General features: G+C 37.4%; 1 long non-coding RNA gene and 1 other non-coding gene across 3 annotated transcripts in view; both read right to left on the bottom strand.

Moving 5' to 3' along the window:
* Positions 1 to 271: 271 nt before the first annotated feature.
* LOC125612495 overlaps positions 272 to 19,213 on the bottom strand; it is a 50,207-nt gene continuing 31,265 nt past the window's right edge. Inside the window, exons 2-4 of one of the 2 annotated variants that reach the window (XR_007342849.1) lie at positions 15,147 to 15,315; positions 14,435 to 14,572; positions 272 to 333 (exon numbers count right to left, since the gene is read on the bottom strand). This is a non-coding gene — a long non-coding RNA (uncharacterized LOC125612495). The remainder of the gene's footprint in view (positions 334 to 14,434; positions 14,573 to 15,146; positions 15,316 to 19,213) is intronic. The other variant, XR_007342850.1, reaches the window with a different exon arrangement.
* On the bottom strand, positions 1,526 to 1,716 carry LOC125612527. Its single transcript, XR_007342952.1, has one exon. It is a non-coding gene; the product is annotated as a U2 spliceosomal RNA (small nuclear RNA).

Below are 19,213 nucleotides of genomic sequence, written 5' to 3'. Positions count from 1 at the left end.
AATTGACAAATCCTTAGCCATGCTAATGAAGAGGAGAGAGAGAACTCAAATTACTAACATACGTGATGAAAAAAGGTACTATCACAACAGACACTATAGAAATATAGAGTATAATTAGAAATTATTTTGAAATCTTATACTCCAATAAAGTAGAAGACATTGACGGCATCAACAAATTTCTTAAGTCATATGATTTTCCCAGTTGAGTCAGGAAGATATACACAATTTAAACAGACCAATAGAAGAAGCCATCAGAAGCTTACCAACCAAGAAAAGCCCAGGACCAGATGAATACACAGCTTAGCATCATATTCTCCAGCTCCATCCATTTACCTGCAAATGCCAAATTTTAGTTCTTTTTTTAAGGCTAAGTAATATTCCATTGTGTATCTGTACAACATTTTCCTTTCCATTCATCTGTAGAAGGGCATCTACATTGGTTCCATAGTTTAGCTATTGTGAATTTAGCTAAATTTATAAACAGTGATATGGCTACATCACCATAGTATGCTGATTTTTATGTCATTTGTGTATAAACTGAGGAGTGGGATAGCTGAGTCAAATGATGTTTCCATTCTAAATTTTCTGAGGAATGTCCATACTGCTTTCCATAGTGGTTGTACCAAATTGCAGTGCCACCAGCAATGAATGAGTGCACCTTTTCCCCCACATCCTCACCAGCATTTGTTATTGCTTCTTTTCTTGATAATTGCCATTCTGATTGGAGTGAGATGAATCTCAGAATAGTTTTGATTTGCATTTCTCTAATTGCTAGAGACAGTGAACATTTTTTCATAATATTTGTTGATTGATTGTATTTCTTCTGTGAAGTGTCTATTCAGTTCCTGAGCCTATTTATTGGTTGGGTTTTGTGTGTGTGTGTGTGTGTGTGTGTGTTTTGAATTCATTCTTTATATGTCCTGGAGATTAGTGTTCTAACTGAGGTCTTGTGGTAAAGATTTTCTCCCATTCTGTAGGCTCTCCATATTATTGATTGTTTCCTTTTCTAAAAAGAAGCTTTTTAGTTTGAATCCACACCATTTTTGATTTTTGATTTTACCTCTTGCACTTTAGGATCTTGTTAAGGAAGTTGGGTCCTAAGCCAACATGATGAAGATTTAGACCTACTTTTTCTTCTATTAGGTGCAGGGTCTCTGTTCTAGTGCCTAAGTATTTGATCTGCTTTGAATTAATATTTTTGTGCTGTGTGAGAGATAAGGGTTTAATTTAATTTTGTTACATATAGATTTCCCAGCACCATTTGTTGAATAGGCTATGTTTTTGGAGACTTTGTTCAGTATGAGATAATCGTATTTATGTAGTTTTGTCTCTGTGTCTCCTATTCTGTACCATTGGACTACATGTATATTTTGATGTCAATACCATGCCATTTTTATTACTATTGCTCTGTAGTATAGTTTAAGGTCTGGTATTATGATGCCTCCTACTTCACTCGTCTTGCTAAGGATTGTTTTACCTATTCTGAGTCTCTTATTTTTTCAAATGACTTTTTTTAGTCTCCTGAGGAGAGTGCACTGTTCCTGAAGGTACTGCGATACCAGGTCAATGTGTGGAGTGGATAGAGCAAGCTCCTATTCCATTTCCCTGCTCCAAAAATCCATTTAATATATTGTCCTTGGATACAGAACATATCAGATATTAAACTGATAAGAACAGATACTACACTTGATTTTAGCCAAAAGGCCAAGACGTGATTCCAAATGCATTTTATAATTGCTTTTTCTACTTCTGTGAAGAACTTAACCTACCAAATTTGGGAGGGATTTTGGTGGGGAAAGAGAGCCATGCAATTCATAGTGTAGAGGAAATGATTTAAGAACATCATCTGCTTAGATAATTTTTTTTTCATTTATTCAGGCATCATCTTTGTGAGCTATAAAGGTTTATTTTTTTTCAACAAACTACAAACATTCTTTTTGGATCAACTTTTTTTTTATAATTTTGAAGAGACCTTTTAAAAGTTTTAGAATAATTTTATATTGTTGGTAAAGTTGCAAAGATGTACACATAGTTCATCCAGATTCCCTCATTGTCAATATCTTATAATGTCATAATATATTTGTCACGATTAAAAAAAACACTGGTGTTTACTATTAACTAATTGTCAGACGTTATTTGGATTTTGCCAGTTTTTCCATTGATGTATTCTGTGGGTTCCAGGATCCTGTACTTAACTGTCATTTCTCCATGGTCTCTTATGCTTCAGGTCAGTTTCTCTCTTTGCTTTTTGTTCATGCCCTTGACCATTTTGAGGAGTTCTGTCTGGAGGTCCTGTAGAATGTCTCTAAACATTGTGTTGGTCTGTCATTTTTTTTTCCATACGTTTACTCTGGAAAAGTCTAATATTACATTGGAAAAATCTTGCAGGTTAAGTGTCTTTAATGTCATACCGCATTGGGAGCTTTATGATGTCCACATGATACCACTGAAGATGTCCACCTTAATCACACTGTAATTTCTGAGACTGTTTAAGAATAACTCTAGAACTTGTTGGAGCATCACCAGAAAGGGGATGTGAAGTTTAAAGGGGGGCATTATCGGATGTTCTGTCCTCTGATGTTCCCCCTCCTCCATGAGTCAGTAACCTGACTTTCACTAGGGTCAATGTCCTTCTCCAAATAGGAAAGGACAAGAAAAAACGCCAGCCGTGTTAAATGGTGTTTGGTTTGTGCCTGCACAGCCAGAGCAGGAGGAACACATTGGCTTCCAGTAACTTACAAAGAAGCTCTGCTAGGTCATGTCTCGCCCTTCCACAGCAAGCCCTTTGAAGTAAGAGAACATTCCCTGGGAGAATGATACATGGCCCCATTGTAATTGTGTCAAACACCTAGATAAATCTTGAAATTAAGGAGCCACAGCTGGGGATGGGCAGAGACTCCCTCACTCCCAACCTTTCAGACTCATCTAAGTGTCCCTAGGCTGGTTTTGCAGAAGTCACTTGCCCTCTTTTCCAGGGTAAGAGGGCCACACCTGAAACCCTCTCTGAGTCCAGTCATAAAGATATTTTCTAAAACATACACAATGTGCTGAAAATAATCTCTTTTTTCAGGTTTATTTTTCTTTTTGTGCATACAGCCTGTACATAAGCAGTTTTTTTAAAATTATTTCATATTTTAAGGTGGAGAAAAAGTCTCTGTATGCATTGATCTTACCTAATAAACCAGAACTCTTATTCTTAGGTGGACTTGGGAAGGGATAAAGAACAAAGGGAAATGATGACCTTTTTTATTTGCTTATGTTCTGTGTAGTTTAAAATGAGCTATGCCAACTTCCTTTTAGGAGTATGGCAGAATACTGACTGTCCCACGTTAAAGGTACATGCTTGAGTAAATAATACAAGTTTGGCATTGGGTTGGCTATCTCCTACATCAACCTCTCCCAGGCTGGACCTCAGGGGAAGGAGAGGCCCATGGATATACAAACAACAAAGACTGACTTCTGGAAATTACAACTTCTCTCAAGACACAGTTCCCTGTGGACTTTTACTACATTTTTTGGTTTTAAATGGAGATGAGGAGGATTTTCACAAATTGAACCAAATGACAAAATCCTAAAAACTAAATTTAATTTTGTGAGGCTATTAGCTAGATGACTAATTTAGAAGAACTTTCAAAGCACTCTTTTACAGAACATTGTAAATGTTAAAGTCAATGTCATCATGTTCAAGTTTATTAAAGAGAGAGACTGCAAGTTAAACACATTGTTTTTGGAAATGGATCCTCTTCTAGTATTTGCCATAACTCTAGCTTTAAAAATATTGATAAATGATCAATTGCAGTTAAGTACATATTTTGAGGTGTACAATTGAATGCGATTGACATATTTATGTATCAATGAAACCATTATCACCAGAGTTAAGACAGAGCATATCTATCACTCCCAAAATTGCCCATGTGCTCCTTGGTTATGCCTTCCTCATTTCTCATTTGCATTTTCTAAAATTATATAAATTAAATCATATATACTGTAGTCTTTTAAAAATCTGGCTTCTTGTAGTCAAGTGCGAAGGCACACACCTGTAATCTCAGAGGCGTGGGAGAGAGAGGTAGGAGGATTTTGAGTTCAAAGCCAGCCTCAGCCAAAGTGAGGCACTAAGCAAATCAGAGAGACCCTGTCTCTAAATAAAATACAAATTAGGGCTGGGGATGTAGCTCAGTTGTCAAGTGCCCCTGAATAATTCAATTCCTGGTACCAAAAAAAAAAAAAAAAATCTGGCTTTCTGCACTCAGCACAGTTATTTGGGGATTTGTTCACACTGTAATATATATCAATAGTTCATTCAGGTTTATTGCTAAGTAGCTTCATTTGTGTAGATATATCATACTTTTTTCATGCATTCACCTGCTGATGGACATTTCAGTTCCTTCCAATATATGGCAATTACAAATGGCCCTTCATATTTGTGTACAAGTCTTTAAATGGACATATCCTTTTTTTTTTCCTTAGTTAAATAACTAGGAGGGGACTGGCTGGATTACATGGTACATGTACATTTAATTTTGAAAACAACTATCCATAAATTTTCTAAAGTGTCTGTGCCATTTTATATTCCCTATAGTAGTATATGATAATCCCAGTTTCTCCACCTAACACTGTATACACCAATCTTTTTTACATTTCAATTTCTGATTGTTCTTTGCTGGATATAAATAAAATTGATTTTTGTGCACTTATTTAGCATTCCACAATCTTCTAAACTCACTTACTAATTGTAGTACTTAAATTTTATAGAGTGAATTAAATTTTCCACATAGGCAGTTATGTCATCCACAGATTAAAAAAAACTTTTCCTTTTTCCTTTCAAAATGGGTTCGTTTTTTTTTTTCAAGCACTGGGGAATGTAGTTCATAAAGTGACTCTGGGTTCAATTCCCAGTACTACATGCAAAGTGGGGGTTCCATTTTACTTTTCTTTTGGTCTTTTGACTCTGAAAAGAACCTAAAGCTCAATGATGGATAATAGTGCTGAGCATAGATATCACAATATTTTATTTTATTCGCAGTACTGAAAATCTGGATTTAAATCCAGTGGCACTGTACTACTAAGCGACAATTCCTGCCCATTTTTATTTTTTATTTTGAGATGTGGGCCTCACTCAAATTGGAGTTCCAAACTGAACTCCACTTTGCTAACCTCCTGCCTCAGCCTTCCAAGCAGCAGAGATTACCGGTATGCACCACCATGCCTGGCAACCACCTGATTTTAAAACTTAACTTATGCTATGGAGATTGAGAGAATAGGATTGCTTTCAAGATACCAGAATGCATCAGTGAACCAAGAAAATAAAGTCACAGGAATATTTACTTTTCTCCCATCTTAGAGGAATAGTATCTAATCTTTTATCACTAAGTATCATGTCAACTATAGAGTAGTAGAATGAAGGAGTCCCTATTCCAACTTTGCTGGAATTTTCTTAACTCAAGAATGAAGTTGAACTGTTGTCGAATTCTTTTTCTCACCTTAAACCTTTTTTTGCTTTTTAAAATTTGTAACATGGCTTGCTACATGCATTGGTTTTTAAATGTCAGAACAGATCAAACTTGCATATCTGATAAACTCCACTTGATACAGCATTTTGCCCATTTTTATGTGTAGTTGGATTCAATTTGCTAAAATTTTGTTGAGAATTTTTACATCACTTTATGAGTTCTGTGTTTCCATTGTCTGGCTTTAATACCAGGGTAATGGTGTACTCCTAAGTTGAGTATTCAGGAGTATATTAGTTTTCTGTGGTTTCAAAACAAACAACCACAAGCACAGTGCTTCAAACTAGCACCAATTTATTAGTTTAGAATTCTGAGTCAGAAAACCATCAAAGTGTGGCAAACTACTCAGCTCAGCATACCACAAGACTACCTACGAAGGTGGTGTTGGCTAGACTGGGACCTTGTGTGGAGATTTGGGAAAATCCATTTCTCAGTTTCTTCTTCCAGAGAGGATTCAGTCCTGAGTAGTTGTAGAATAGAGATCCCTGTTTCCTTGTTAGCTGCCAGCCCAGACTCTAGGACTCTGTCCAGGAGTTTCCCCACATACTTTGCTATATACCCCGCTCACCTTTAAGCTCTCCAACAGAACATCTAGTCCTACATACAGTTTAAGTTTGTGATTTTTTTTCTCTGTCAACTGACAGAGAAAACTCATTCCAAAGGGTCCATCTGATAAGGTTTGGTCCACCCAGACAATTTTCCCATCTTTGAGTCAACTGATTTGGAAACTTAATTACATTCTTTCATAGTAACACCAAGATTAGTGTTTGCTTGAAAACCTGGGAGAGGATGTGAATACAATTCATTAGTAGAACTGTTTAGGCTTTCAGTTTTCTTTAAGGGAGAGTTGCTTACTAAAAAACTCAGTTTCTTTAATGTATTCAGAATCGTGCAAGATACATATTGCTTCTTGCATGAGGCTTATTAGTTTATATCTTTCAAGGAATTTGTCTAATGAATTTGCATTGTTGAATTTACTGCCACAGTTACTTATAAAAACCCCTTCATAGTCGCAGTATATATTCTGTGCATTGAACATTATCCGTGAGTAATTTGGACTTTCTTCCTTCTTTCCTGTGATCAGTCTGCCTAGTTTGTCAAAATTATATATTGATAATCTCCAGTAACTAGTTCTTAGTTTCCTTTATTTTCTTTAATATTTTCATGTCTTATATCTTATCTATTTTCATTCAGATCTTTGTTATTCACTTTTCCTGCTTAATTTGGGTTAAATTTCCTCTTAAAGGGAAATATAGGTCATTGACTTGAGACATTGGTTCTGCTTCAATAGAATTATTTAATATTGTAAAGGTCACCCAGTATCTATTCACAACATTCAACAAATCTTATTAATATATTGCGTTTTTATTTCCCTTTTCTATTCTAGCTATCTTCTATTTTCCTTTTGATTTATTTGTGGACATGTGACCTACATAGATGTTTGTAATTTAATTTCAGAATTTCAGTTATTTTTAAGAGATCTTTCTGTTTTTTAATTCTAATTTAATTCTAAATTTATAGAGAACATACTTCACATGATTTGAATCATCTTTTTAAATTTTTTTTAATTTGTTGTGACTTGTTTTCTGGCCAAGTTTATGGTCCATACTTGTAAATGGTGCATATATTGTTGAAAAGAATGTGTATTCTTTTTTTTTTTAATTAGTTGTTCAAAACATTACAAAGCTCATGACATATCATCTTTCATACATTTGATTCAAGTGAGTTATGAATTCCCATTTTACCCCAAATACAAATTAAACAATAAGATAACAAATAACCCAATCAACAAATGGGCCAAGGACCTGAACAGACACTTCTCAGAGGAGGACATACAATCAATCAACAAGTACATGAAAAAATGCTCACCATCTCTAGCAGTCAGAGAAATGCAAATCAAAACCACCCTAAGATACCATCTCACTCCAGTAAGATTGGCAGCCATTATGAAGTCAAACAACAATAAGTGTTGGCGAGGATGTGGGGAAAAGGGTACACTTGTACACTGCTGGTGGGACTGCAAATTGGTGAGGCCAATTTGGAAAGCAGTATGGAGATTCCTGGGAAAGCTGGGAATGGATCCACCATTTGACCCAGCTATCGCCCTTCTCGGACTATTCCCTGAGGATCTTAAAAGAGCGTACTATAGGGATACTGCCACATCAATGATCATAGCGGCACAATTCACAATAGCTAGACTGTGGAACCAACCTAGATGCCCTTCAATAGATGAATGGATAAAAAAAATGTGGCATCTATACACAATGGAGTATTACGCAGCACTAAAAAATGACAAAATCATAGAATTTGCAGGGAAATGGATGGCATTAGAACAGATTATGCTAAGCAAAGCTAGCCAATCCTTAAAAAACAAATGCCAAATGTCTTCTTTGATATAAAGAGAGCAACTAAGAACAGAACAGGGAGGAAGAGCATGAGGAAAAGATTAACATTAAACAGAAAGGAGTGGGGGGAGAGAAAGGGAGAGAGAAGGGAAAGCATATGGAAGTGGTAGGAGACCCTCAATGTTACACAAAATTACATATAAGAGGTTGTGAGGGGAAAGGGGGGGGGACAAGGGAGAGAATTAAACAACAGCAGATGAGGTAGAGAGGGAAGATGAGAGGGGAGGGGAGGGGGATAGTAGGGGATAGGAAAAGTAGCAGAATACAACAGTCACTAATATGGCATTATGTAAAAATTGAGAATGTATACTCTTAAGTCAAGTCTATTGATAAGTTAGTTCAGCTTCCCTAAACCCTGCTGACTCTGTGTCTACTCATTCTATCAGTTGTTGAGAGCAGGATATAAAATCTCTAACCATGTCTGTGAATTTGTGTTTTCTTAAGTTTCTGAAGACTTTGCTTCATGAACTTTAAAGGTGTGTTATTTGGTACACACACATTTTAAATTATTTTGTCCTCTTGACTAACTGGCATTCTTATCATCATAAAATTATCTACCCTAAGGCTACTCCTGTACTTTTACTTATTTTTAAATTGACTTTTAGAGAATTTTTAGGTTCACAGAAAAATCTGCAAGAAGGAACAGCAGATTGCCCATGGGTCCTAACCCAGGGACCATGCCCCACCACATGTGCAGTCTCCTCCAATAAAAACAGCTCATCCCAGTGTTGTATTTATTACAGAAGGACCTGCCTTGACACAACATCCTCAGCAAAGTCCAAGCTTTACAGTAGGGTCCACTCTGTGTTCTACATTCTATGGATTAATGCTTAATGACCATTATAGTATCATAGAGTATTTTCAAGATCCGAAATATCCTCTCTGGCCTACCTGTTCATCTTTCTCTCTCCTCTAACTCCTGGAGACCACAAATTTTGTTGCTGTTGTTTTTTGCTAACTCCACAGTTTTGCGTTTTCCAGAATGTCATATAGTTAGAATAATACAATTTTAGTAAGGTTGGCTTTTTTTCATTGGGTTATATCCCCTTAAGTTTCTTCCATATCTTTTCATGGCTATATAGCTCATTTTCTTGGAGCTTTGAATAATATACTGTTATCTGTATTAATCTGCTTTTATTATTACAAAGTGCCTGGGACAGGCTAACTTGGTACAGAAAAGAGGTTTATTTAGCATAAAGTTTTGAAGGTTCAAAGTCAGGGTGCTGTCATCAGTTTAGCTCTGATGAGGACAACATAAACTATCACAACATGGCAGAGCACATGTGGGAAAAGATCACTTTTCCAAACAAAAATCCAGAGAGGATGAAATCTCAGGATCTCTTCTGAAAGCAAACCCTAAGTATCTCATGGTATGTTCTACCTATTAAAAGTTCCATCAGATTTCACACTGTCACACTGGGGACCAAGCTCCCCACACATGATTCTTTGAGGAACAAGCAACACTCAAGCCATAGCACCTACTGAAAGACATCTGATTGATTCAAATTTTGGGTCATTATTAATAAAGCTGCTATGAACATGTTTGTGGTTTTTGTGTCAACATAAATTTTCAACCTCCTTTGGGTAAATACCAAGTGATTGAGGAATTGTTCGTGCTATCGTTTGGATCTGTAATGGTTCCCAAAAGCTCATATGTTGTAGGCTTTGGTCCCTAATATAGCAATGTCCTGAGGTGGTGGGACTTTGGGGAAGCAATTGGATCATGAGTGCTGATTGGATTAAGGATCTCACAACCCAATCATTTCTTCTCTGAATCTCTTGCATGGTCTCACACGTGAGCTTTTGGGGAACATCTCACAACCAAACTATAGCGCCTGCCACCAGCAATAAATGAAAGTTCCTCCTGCTCCACATCCTTCCCAGCCAGTGGTATTGTCAGTGTTCTTAATTTAGGCCATTCTAATAGGTTTGTAATGGTATCTCATTGTTTAAATTCATATTTTTCTGATAACACACTATACATAGCTTTGTTAACTATCTTCATGTTTCTAACAATAAGATAAGGTATTATGAATTTTGGCCCATTTTTAAAATCAGGTTATTTATTTATTGTTGAATTTTAAGTACTATTTATATGTTTTGGGTAACAGTTTCTCATCAGATATGTTTTTGCAAATGTTTACTCCTAGTTGATGGCTTATCTTTTTAGTCCCTTGACAATATCTTTTGCAGAACAGATTTTTATTATTATTATTTTAATGAAATTCAGTTTATCACTTCCATCTCTCTTTGGTGTCCTATCTAAAAAATCATCACTGAACTCAGGGCCATCTACATTTTCATCTATGTTGCCATCTATACATTTTCTAATTTTGCATTTTATGTTTAGTTTTTAAGCCATTTGGAGTTATTTTTATTCAGGGTATAAGGTATGTGTCTAGATTTTTTTTTTTTATATTTGCATGTGGGTATACAGTTTTTCCAGTGCTATTTTGTAAATTTTTTTTTCTTTGCTCCATTGTATTAATTTTGCTCCTTTGCCAAAGATCAGTTGACTATATTTATGTGAACCTATTTCTGGGCTCTCCTGTTCAGATGACCTATTCCTCTATTCTTTCACAACAGCAGTCTGTCCTGATTACAGTAGCTTTAAAGTAAGTCTTCAAGTGGCTGGTGTCAGGCCTCCGGTTTTGTTCTTCTCCTTCAATATTGTGTTGACTATTCTGTGTCTTTGTCCATTATTTTATTTCTGTCTTTTTGTGGTTTTATAATATTCATTTCAACCATCATGTAGGTGGTCTATTTTTTTCTAATCCACTCTGACATTTTTACTTTTAACTGAGATATTTGAGCCATTTACATTGCCTGTGACTACTGACACTATAATTTTTGAATCTATAATTTTTTAATTCATTTTCTATTTGTCCTATCTTTTCTTTTTTTTCTTCTCCTCCTTTTCTACTTTCTTTGGAATGAGTCAAATGTATTTTTATGATTCCATTTCATCACCTTGTTTTTATATTAACTGTACTATATGTTTTGTTATTTTAGTCATTCTCTTACAATTTGTCTTGAACTTATTACAATCTACCTTCAAGCGATACTGTACCACTTTATATGTGGTTAAAAAATAACTTATAATTATATACTTCATTTTTATGCTATACTTCTATATTTTATATAATAAGAGAACTTGTCAAAGGTAAAAGAAAGAAGGAAGGAAGGAAGGATATAGAAAAAAATAGGAGACAGAGAAAAAAATAGAATAATAATTCCTTACTTGCAATTCCAAAATCCAAGAAATTCTGCAAACCTGATTTCCATGACATCATTTACAGCAACACTATATGTAATCTTAGTTGGTAGCAAAGCTAAACTAACATGAGTTTGTAATCTGCATTTATCCCTCTTAGTATTATTTTTCATATATTTTCCTACAAAAATTTGGGTCAAAAAGTCAACAGAATAGAACTGAAACTGCCACTCTTGAAAAGGCCTCCTTGCCAGGTTGGTTCCTCACTAGACTCTGGGAACTTGGATTGTGGGAAGGTTGCTACCGTTCCCCAACTTATAGTGGTGGTTCACTGTGCTCAAGCTATTCATGCAAACCCCTGGTTTATGCTAAAAACCTGTTTTTCTCCTGGGATTCTTGAGTTTCGGCAAGTGCTGAGCAAAAGGATGTGTATGTCTGAATCATAACTAAAACCTCTGAGTTCCAAGTGTCTCATGAGCTTCTCTGGCAGTCAACACTTCACTGTGTTGTAGCAATGTGTGGCCAGAGATGTTAAGTGCATCTGTGAGTCCACTGAGGAATACTCCTGGAACCTTATGCCTGGTTTCCTCTGGACTTCTCCCCATGAGCATTTTTCCTTTGCTGGTTTTGTGTTTTTATGTTGTAAAAATTCATATCCAGGAATATAAATGTATGAGAAACCAGGTCTGGAAGCAGTCTTGGGGACCCTGGACACAGAAGTGAGCATGAGTGATGACAGGGTGTTACTCCAGAGCTTGCTGGGATTGTGATGTAGCATATGCTATATATGCACCATATAACTTCTTTAAAATCCCCCAAATGTGAACTTTAAAATATATGTTACCTGTAATTTTAAATAAATGATTTTGGAAGTATGCCCAAAACCATAACATAAAATAAATAGTTTGCAGATATAAGTAGTGGAGATTTTCTTTAACTACAGATCCTTTCCAGAAAGGAGAAATGGACTTTATGACAGAATGGTGATTTTTTTTGATGATGATGATGATGATGATGATGATGATGATGATGATTGTTATGATTTTAGATGTGAGGTATCCCCTCAAACTCATCTGTGGATTAATCCACTGATATAGATTAACTGGGTGGTAACTTTAGGCAGGTAGGGTGTGGCTAGAGGAATTAGATCACTGGGGCCATGCCTTTGTTGTTTACATTTCATCCCTGATGAGTGGAATACCCCCCTTTCCTGGTGGCCTTGTTCTGAGCTACTTTCCTCCACCACACCCTTCTGCCCTGATGCTCTGCCTCATCTCAGACACAGAGCAATGCAGTCGGCTGTCAGTGGACTGAGACCTCTGAAACTGTGAGACCCAAACAAACTTTTCTTCCTCTAATTATCCCTCTCAGGTCTTTTGGTCACAGTGACAAAAAAAAAAGCTGACTTAAACAATGATGATGGTCATGATGAAGATGATGCTAGTAATTATAATTATTATGGTTAGCATGTCCTAAGTCTTCACACCAAGTACTAGACAATATTTACAAATTTCACAACAACTCAGTGAAGCAAATATCATTTTAATTCCTGTTATTGTTGAAAAAAACCCCTGAGACTTACAGAGGTCATACAACTGGACCAACATCAAAAAGTTTGCAAGGTTGGAGACCATGGTTAAACATAATTCACCTAGTTAGATGCCTGAGCCCTCATTGCAATGTGGCAAGAAGTGACTGCTGTACAATTAACCCTTTTCTCCAGTTTCTTTCTTGAGCTGGGTCTCCATCACTCACAGGTTCACATCTAGAATTTTCACTAGTCTCAGGCTGCTTCACAGAATTACGTGCAGACCATTTGCTTCCTTCAGTCAATGCTGCTGTTTGGCAGCAGCCAAAGTGCTTCCGTCTCCTCTCTGAACACTTGTTCCTTTACCATTTAGTCTTTACCAGGTGCTATTTTCTTTCATGCTAATGTTCTTGTATTCTATTAAATACTGAGTGCAGATGAAGATAAACTTTGCCAATCCACATTACAATAAAACAAACCAAGTCATAGAAAGAGGAAAAACTAATGGAGTTTTTATGAAAGGTAGAACTCAGGTCTCAGACAAGGATAGGACTGCACAGACTCAAAAATTGGGTCTGACCTGGGATTTTGCCTGTTTATAGCCTAAACATAATGTCACAATTTCCAAACTAACTAAAGAGGTTGGGCTTAGAATATGATTTATAGGTTATAGAAAAATATACCAGGAACATATAGGGGAAAGCTCACAGAAGAAAGAACATTAAACCAACAGTCAAGGGATATAAGTTCCAACATGTTAGTTTTAATTCTTTAAGTCATGACATTGGACATGCCATTTAGTTTCACTGAACTTCAGTTATCATTAAAAGAAAAAATAGTGTTGTTCAAAATTACCCCCCCAAAATCCTGTACTAGTCAATTTGGTATCACTATAACAAATAACCTGAAGTAATAAACTTACAAAGATAAAAGTTTGTTTTGGCTCCCAGCTTTGGTGGTTCCAGTTCATAATGTTGCTTTGGGATTGTAGTGAGGCAGCCCATCATGGTGAGAGTATGTGGTGGAGCAAAAGCCCTCACCTCATAGACGGAAAGCAAAGAGAATGAGGAAGGAATGACAGGAGTCCTGCAGCCTCCTTCAGGGGCACTCTGAATGACCTAAGACCTCCCACTAAGTCCTGCCTTTCAAAGGTTCCACCACCTCCCAATAGCACTGCCCTGGAGACCAAGCCTTTCACATCACTTGTGGGAGACATTCAGCATCAAAAATATAGCAAGTCCTCTTCAACTCAAAAATTCTCAGATCATCCAGAATAAATTTTCTGGGTCAAAGTATGTGTCACAAGAGGCATTGGAAGAACAAAAGTTTTCAGAAAAGGAGTATTTTGTGAGTTAAATGTTCTCATTAAAATATTATTTCAGGATGAAGTCAATATCTGTAATGAGCTTCCTCAGGGCTTCCCTGTCCCCATGTTTGTGGCTTCTGCTACCAATCTCTGTGAAGTCTCAGAGGTTCAGAGAGACCAGTGTTAGAGGACCTACCTGAATTAACCTGACTTCATTTTTTCTTCTTTTATCAATAAATTATTTTGCCCTTACTATAGATGTTTAGGGCAATATTTCAATATCTAATACCACTTAATAATTTTTTCATAGCTGCATTATGGATTATTTAAAAATACACAGAAGGCGATAAACACTAGTTAAGGAATCACTGCACATCAAGAGAAATAAGAGGAGAACCTCTATGTTAACAACATTGTGTACTAACTCTGTGACCTTGGCTACTGTCTAACCTCCCTCAGTGACTCTGTGCTTACCTGTGACATCAAAGTAGAGTGGCCAGTTCTGCCTCTGGCTGAATTCCTGAGAAGAATGAAGTGTTATGCTACCTGGGACCCACTGAATGAGTCCCAAGAAGCTCAGTGCAAATGTCTCTGAGAAAGTGCTTCTTGGACCTGTGAGGACAGAAATGATCACCACATTCACATTTTTCCCCCAGTAGGTTTTATGTTTTAGTTTGGAGTCTGAGCTAGAATAATTGACCAAATAATGATTTTAGAAGCTATTAATAATAATGATATTATAATAGCCAATTAACTGTGTTGAATGCTTCTGATGTATAGCCCGGTATTTAGTATTTTGACTACATTAATTCATTTAACCTACCACAGTGACCTAGCAGGGACTACTAGTGTCTGCATTAACAGGTAAAAAAAAAAAAAAAAAAGATCAAAAAAGTTGAACCCACACAGGATTACAGTAGTAGGATAAAGAGCTATGTTTTTAACTAAAGTATCTGATTCTAGAGTCCATTTTGGTAGACAAAGCAGGCAGCCAGCGTCATAGGTCTTTGTTGTAAATATATAGGTTAAAGAACTAAGTTGATCATTGACAAATTCTAATTCTCCAAATTATCCTGATAGTAGGAGGCTAAATCCCAGGACACTGAACTTAGACAAAGAAGAGAACTTTAGATAAGATAAAATAGCAATGATTCTATAGGTATTTCTAGCTAAGGGTTAGCATTACCTTCTTATTAAGGACTAAGTGGATTTTTAGAACTTTACCACATAGAACCATTTTATGGCTGTCGATCGATCATGCAATAAAATATGTAGGGTTCACAGTTCTGGACGTGGGTTGGGTTATCCTTGAAGACTTCTTCAGCTCTTTTTGCACAGTTCCTTTGTAAGATTTCCTTCAGGGAAAATATATATATCAGAGATTGGCAACCTTTATCTATAAAGGAGTAGATAGTAAATATGTTCTGCTTTTTAGGATATATAGTCTCTTCCAACTCTGCCAGTGTAACATGAAACCGTAGTCAATATGTAAATAAATGGGTATATCTGTGTTTCAGTAAAATTTTAATGACAAAAATAGTCAGCAGGCTATTTACCACCCCCTACTCCCCATCTATGCAGGAACATCTATATTAGATAGGCCAACCACCTCATCACATTTTGCTGGGAACTTTCCCAGGTTTGGCCCTAAAAGTCCTACATCCCATAAAACCCTTATTTCAGAGCAAACTGAAAAGGTTGTTTGCCATAGACTATTAAGAGGGTTTTATTTTCTATTTACAAAAGTTCTGAAACAGAACACTCTGAGTATGTTAAAATTGCTTTGGCTAAACTTATACTTGTGAGCAGAAAGTTATAAATGATAAGTGCAAACTATAAACCCTCAAGTATTATGCACATACAAGGGAAGAGAACAAGACCACAATTTTTCTTTCCTACATCTTCTTCTATATAGGGAATGACTTCCCATTTCCTCCCACATTTGAACCCACCTCTAGAGAAAGCTGCATACTGAGTGTTAACAAGGTACCCGGATATCTTAAGACATGAAAAGCCAATTAAAACAGAATTGTCATTCTTGGACTAATTGTTCCATGTTAGCGCAAGCCTGAAGTCTGCTCAATTTTGGTAGATAAACAAAAAAGAGAGTCTTTAGGGACTCAGGTAATTCAGATGAAAAGCAACCTTAAACACAGCACTAATTGACTGTTTCCTTGACAGCTTCTACCAGCTCCTATGTGGAGTAAAGTGTTAGAAATTACCAAAGCCTTCAGCACCAATGATTCCTCTACTGTCAGAAGCCCTTAATACACCAGGGCTACAAAGAATAAGCAGAAATTCATGGTATTTAGAATAAGAAAACTGGGTCAGATATGGTGGCCCATGCCTGTAATTCCAGCGACTTGGGAAGCTGAGGCAAGAGGATTGCAAGTTCTAGGGCAGCATGAGCAACTTAGTAAGACCCTGTCTCAAATAAATACAAAAAGGGATGGAAGTGTGACTCAGAGGTAGAAGATCCCTGGGTTAAATCCTCGTACCATGTGCACACACACATACACACATACACACACACATAATAAATAAATAGAGTAATAAAACTGGCACATACTATTACTACTGATGTGTCCTTGGACAAATTCCTAAACCATTTGGCCTAAGTAGCCTTATCTTCCCAAGAGTAATAACACAAGCACTGCACAGAACCATTATGAGAATGGAAAGAGATATCCTTTGCAGATTTGTCTAATGTCCAGAACACAAGCTTACACAAATGCTTTTGTTTGTGATTATGCCACATCTTTTTATGGGACTGTGTAACAGGAAAACCTAATCCTGTCTTGGTGAGTCAAGGAAGGCATCCCAGTGATGGTTGCTTTCCTAAGAGAATGATTTTAATTTACTTAAGTAGACAAAAGAGGAAGAGAGAAACCAGATGAGCTTGGAAGACCAGAAAGATGTGGTGATGAAAGAAAGAGGCCAAAAAATGAGACCAAAGAAAGAGACCAAAAAAATTCATAGACCTGAAAGACATCCATGACCTAGAAGGGAAGGGATCATGGGAGAGTGGGGAGAGCTGTGGTTAAAGAGGTAAGCCTGGCCCAGTTCTATTCAGGGAAGATGGGAAAATATATAATTTAAAAGCAGAAAAAAAAGTCAAGCATGAAATTGATATTTGCTGTTTCTCGTTGAGCTAATGTCTCTATTTCTTATGTCAAATGACTGCTCCTGATTTCCTTCAGGGGGACCACTCTTAGACCCCTGTTCATACACTCCCGGGCATAACTCCATTCCTGGGTTCCCTATTCTATTCCATTGGTCTATATGTCTGTCTCTATGCCAGTACTGTTATTTTTGGATTACTGCAGCTTTGTAGTATAATTTGAAGTCAGAGAATGTATATCTTTAACTTTCTTTTTCTTGCTCAAGATTACTTTGACTGGAGAGTTCAAAGCCAGCCTCAGCAACAGTGAGGTGCTAAGCAACTCAGTGAGACAAAGACCCTATCTCTAAGTAAAATACAAAATAGGGCTGGAGATGTGGCTCAGTGGCTGTTCATTGGCTGAGTGCCCCTGAGTTCAATCCCAAGTACCTAAAAAAGATTGGTCATGGATCCAGAACTGGTCATATGTCTGTGAGTCTTAAAGAACATTAAGTGCGGGGAGATCCAAGATGGCGGGCCAGAGGGAGGTAGCATTCTCTGTTGCTCTGTAATCTGGGACTCAAGTAGTGAGTATAATGCTTCTCTGCAAGTGATATTCCTGCTCCCAAGCAGGAATAATAGCCACAGTGCCCATCTGGTGCTCCAGGCCTCAGTGTCAATTAGGTCTCCCAACTACTTGCCCATACAGGACTACCAGTACTGAGCAACACCATCAGCATCTGCACAGATCTTTTGGCTACCCACCCAAGCAGAAATTATGGATGCCACTCCCACGTAGGACAAGGGGCAGCTTCTCCCATGCAGGAACTCCAGCCGTCATTCCCATGTGGACCCCCATCTACCAATGTGGCGCGCCCCCAGTTGCTGCCATCTTGGGACTCTATAGCAGTGGATATAGTCCCCTACATGCAGTAGCCTGCCTACACCTGCAACTTCACACAGGTTCTGAAGTCAGCCGACAGCCACACACTGCACACCTAAGGCTCCTTTCTGATTTCATCCTCCAAAGACATCAAGGAGGAGATTAAAAATTTCTTAGAAGTAAGTGAGATCCCAGATACAACATATGAAAATCTCTGGGGTACTATGAAGACAGTACTACGAGGAAAGTTCATTGCATGGATTTCATTCCTTAAAAGAAAAAAAGTCAACAAACGAATGACTTAACATTACATCTCAAGGCCCTACAAAAAAAGAGAGAACAAATCAGCACCAAAACTAGGAGAAGACAGGAAATAATAAAAATTAGAGCTGAAATCAATGAAATTGAAACAAAAGAAACAATTGCAAGAATTGACAAAAGAAAAAGTTGGTTTTTTTTTTTGAAAAAATAAATAAAATTGACAAACCTTTAGCCATGCTAATGAAGAGAAGGAGAGAGAAAACTCAAATCACAAACATACATGATGAAAAAGGAAATATCACAGCAGACACTACAGAAATACAGAAGATAATTACAAATTATTTTGAAAACCTGTACTCCAGTAAAACAGAAAATATTGAAGGCATTGACAAATTTCTAGAGTCATATAATTTGCCCAAATCGAATCAGGATGTTATACACAATTTAAACAGATCAATTTCAAGTGATGAAATAGAAGATGCCATCAAAACTCTACCAATCAAGAAAAGCCCAGGGAAGGGAAGATGGCGGCGAGGGGAGTGCATTACCCCCGTGTGCTGCTTCACTGTGTGGGAGTATGACAAGTCAGGACGGCTAAAGGATATCTTGTTAGGAATTTCCAGCAATAGTGGGGTGCTCCGGAACCTGGAGGAAGGATTTCCATTGCATGAGGATCGGCTACGGGGACTCAAACGCGAGAGGTTTGTCGCACGGAGGGTAACACTGCTTATTCAGCAAATCGCCCCGCGGCTAGAGTCTGCAGCGCGCGCTGGGATAGAGACGCAGGGTTACAGTGCTGCAGTTTCTGCCAGCCGCGCAAGCACCGTACTCAGGGCTGAATTCTGGGTTCGAGATGGGGGAAAGGAAGCGGTCCATCTCGGTTCTCCACACCGGTCAGACCACAGAGGAGGCCAGCAGCCACCATGATGGTAAACTGACGTCACCTTCCCTGTTTTCGACTGACCGCAGCTCATTCAACCATAGATCAGGTAATTTCAGGCTGCAATTC

The sequence above is a fragment of the Marmota marmota genome, unplaced genomic scaffold (genome assembly GCF_001458135.2).
Source record: "Marmota marmota marmota unplaced genomic scaffold, marMar, whole genome shotgun sequence".
NCBI lineage: Eukaryota > Metazoa > Chordata > Mammalia > Rodentia > Sciuridae > Marmota > Marmota marmota.
The sequence above is the reverse complement of the archived record's forward strand: the minus strand, read 5'-3'. Positions and strand labels throughout refer to the sequence as shown.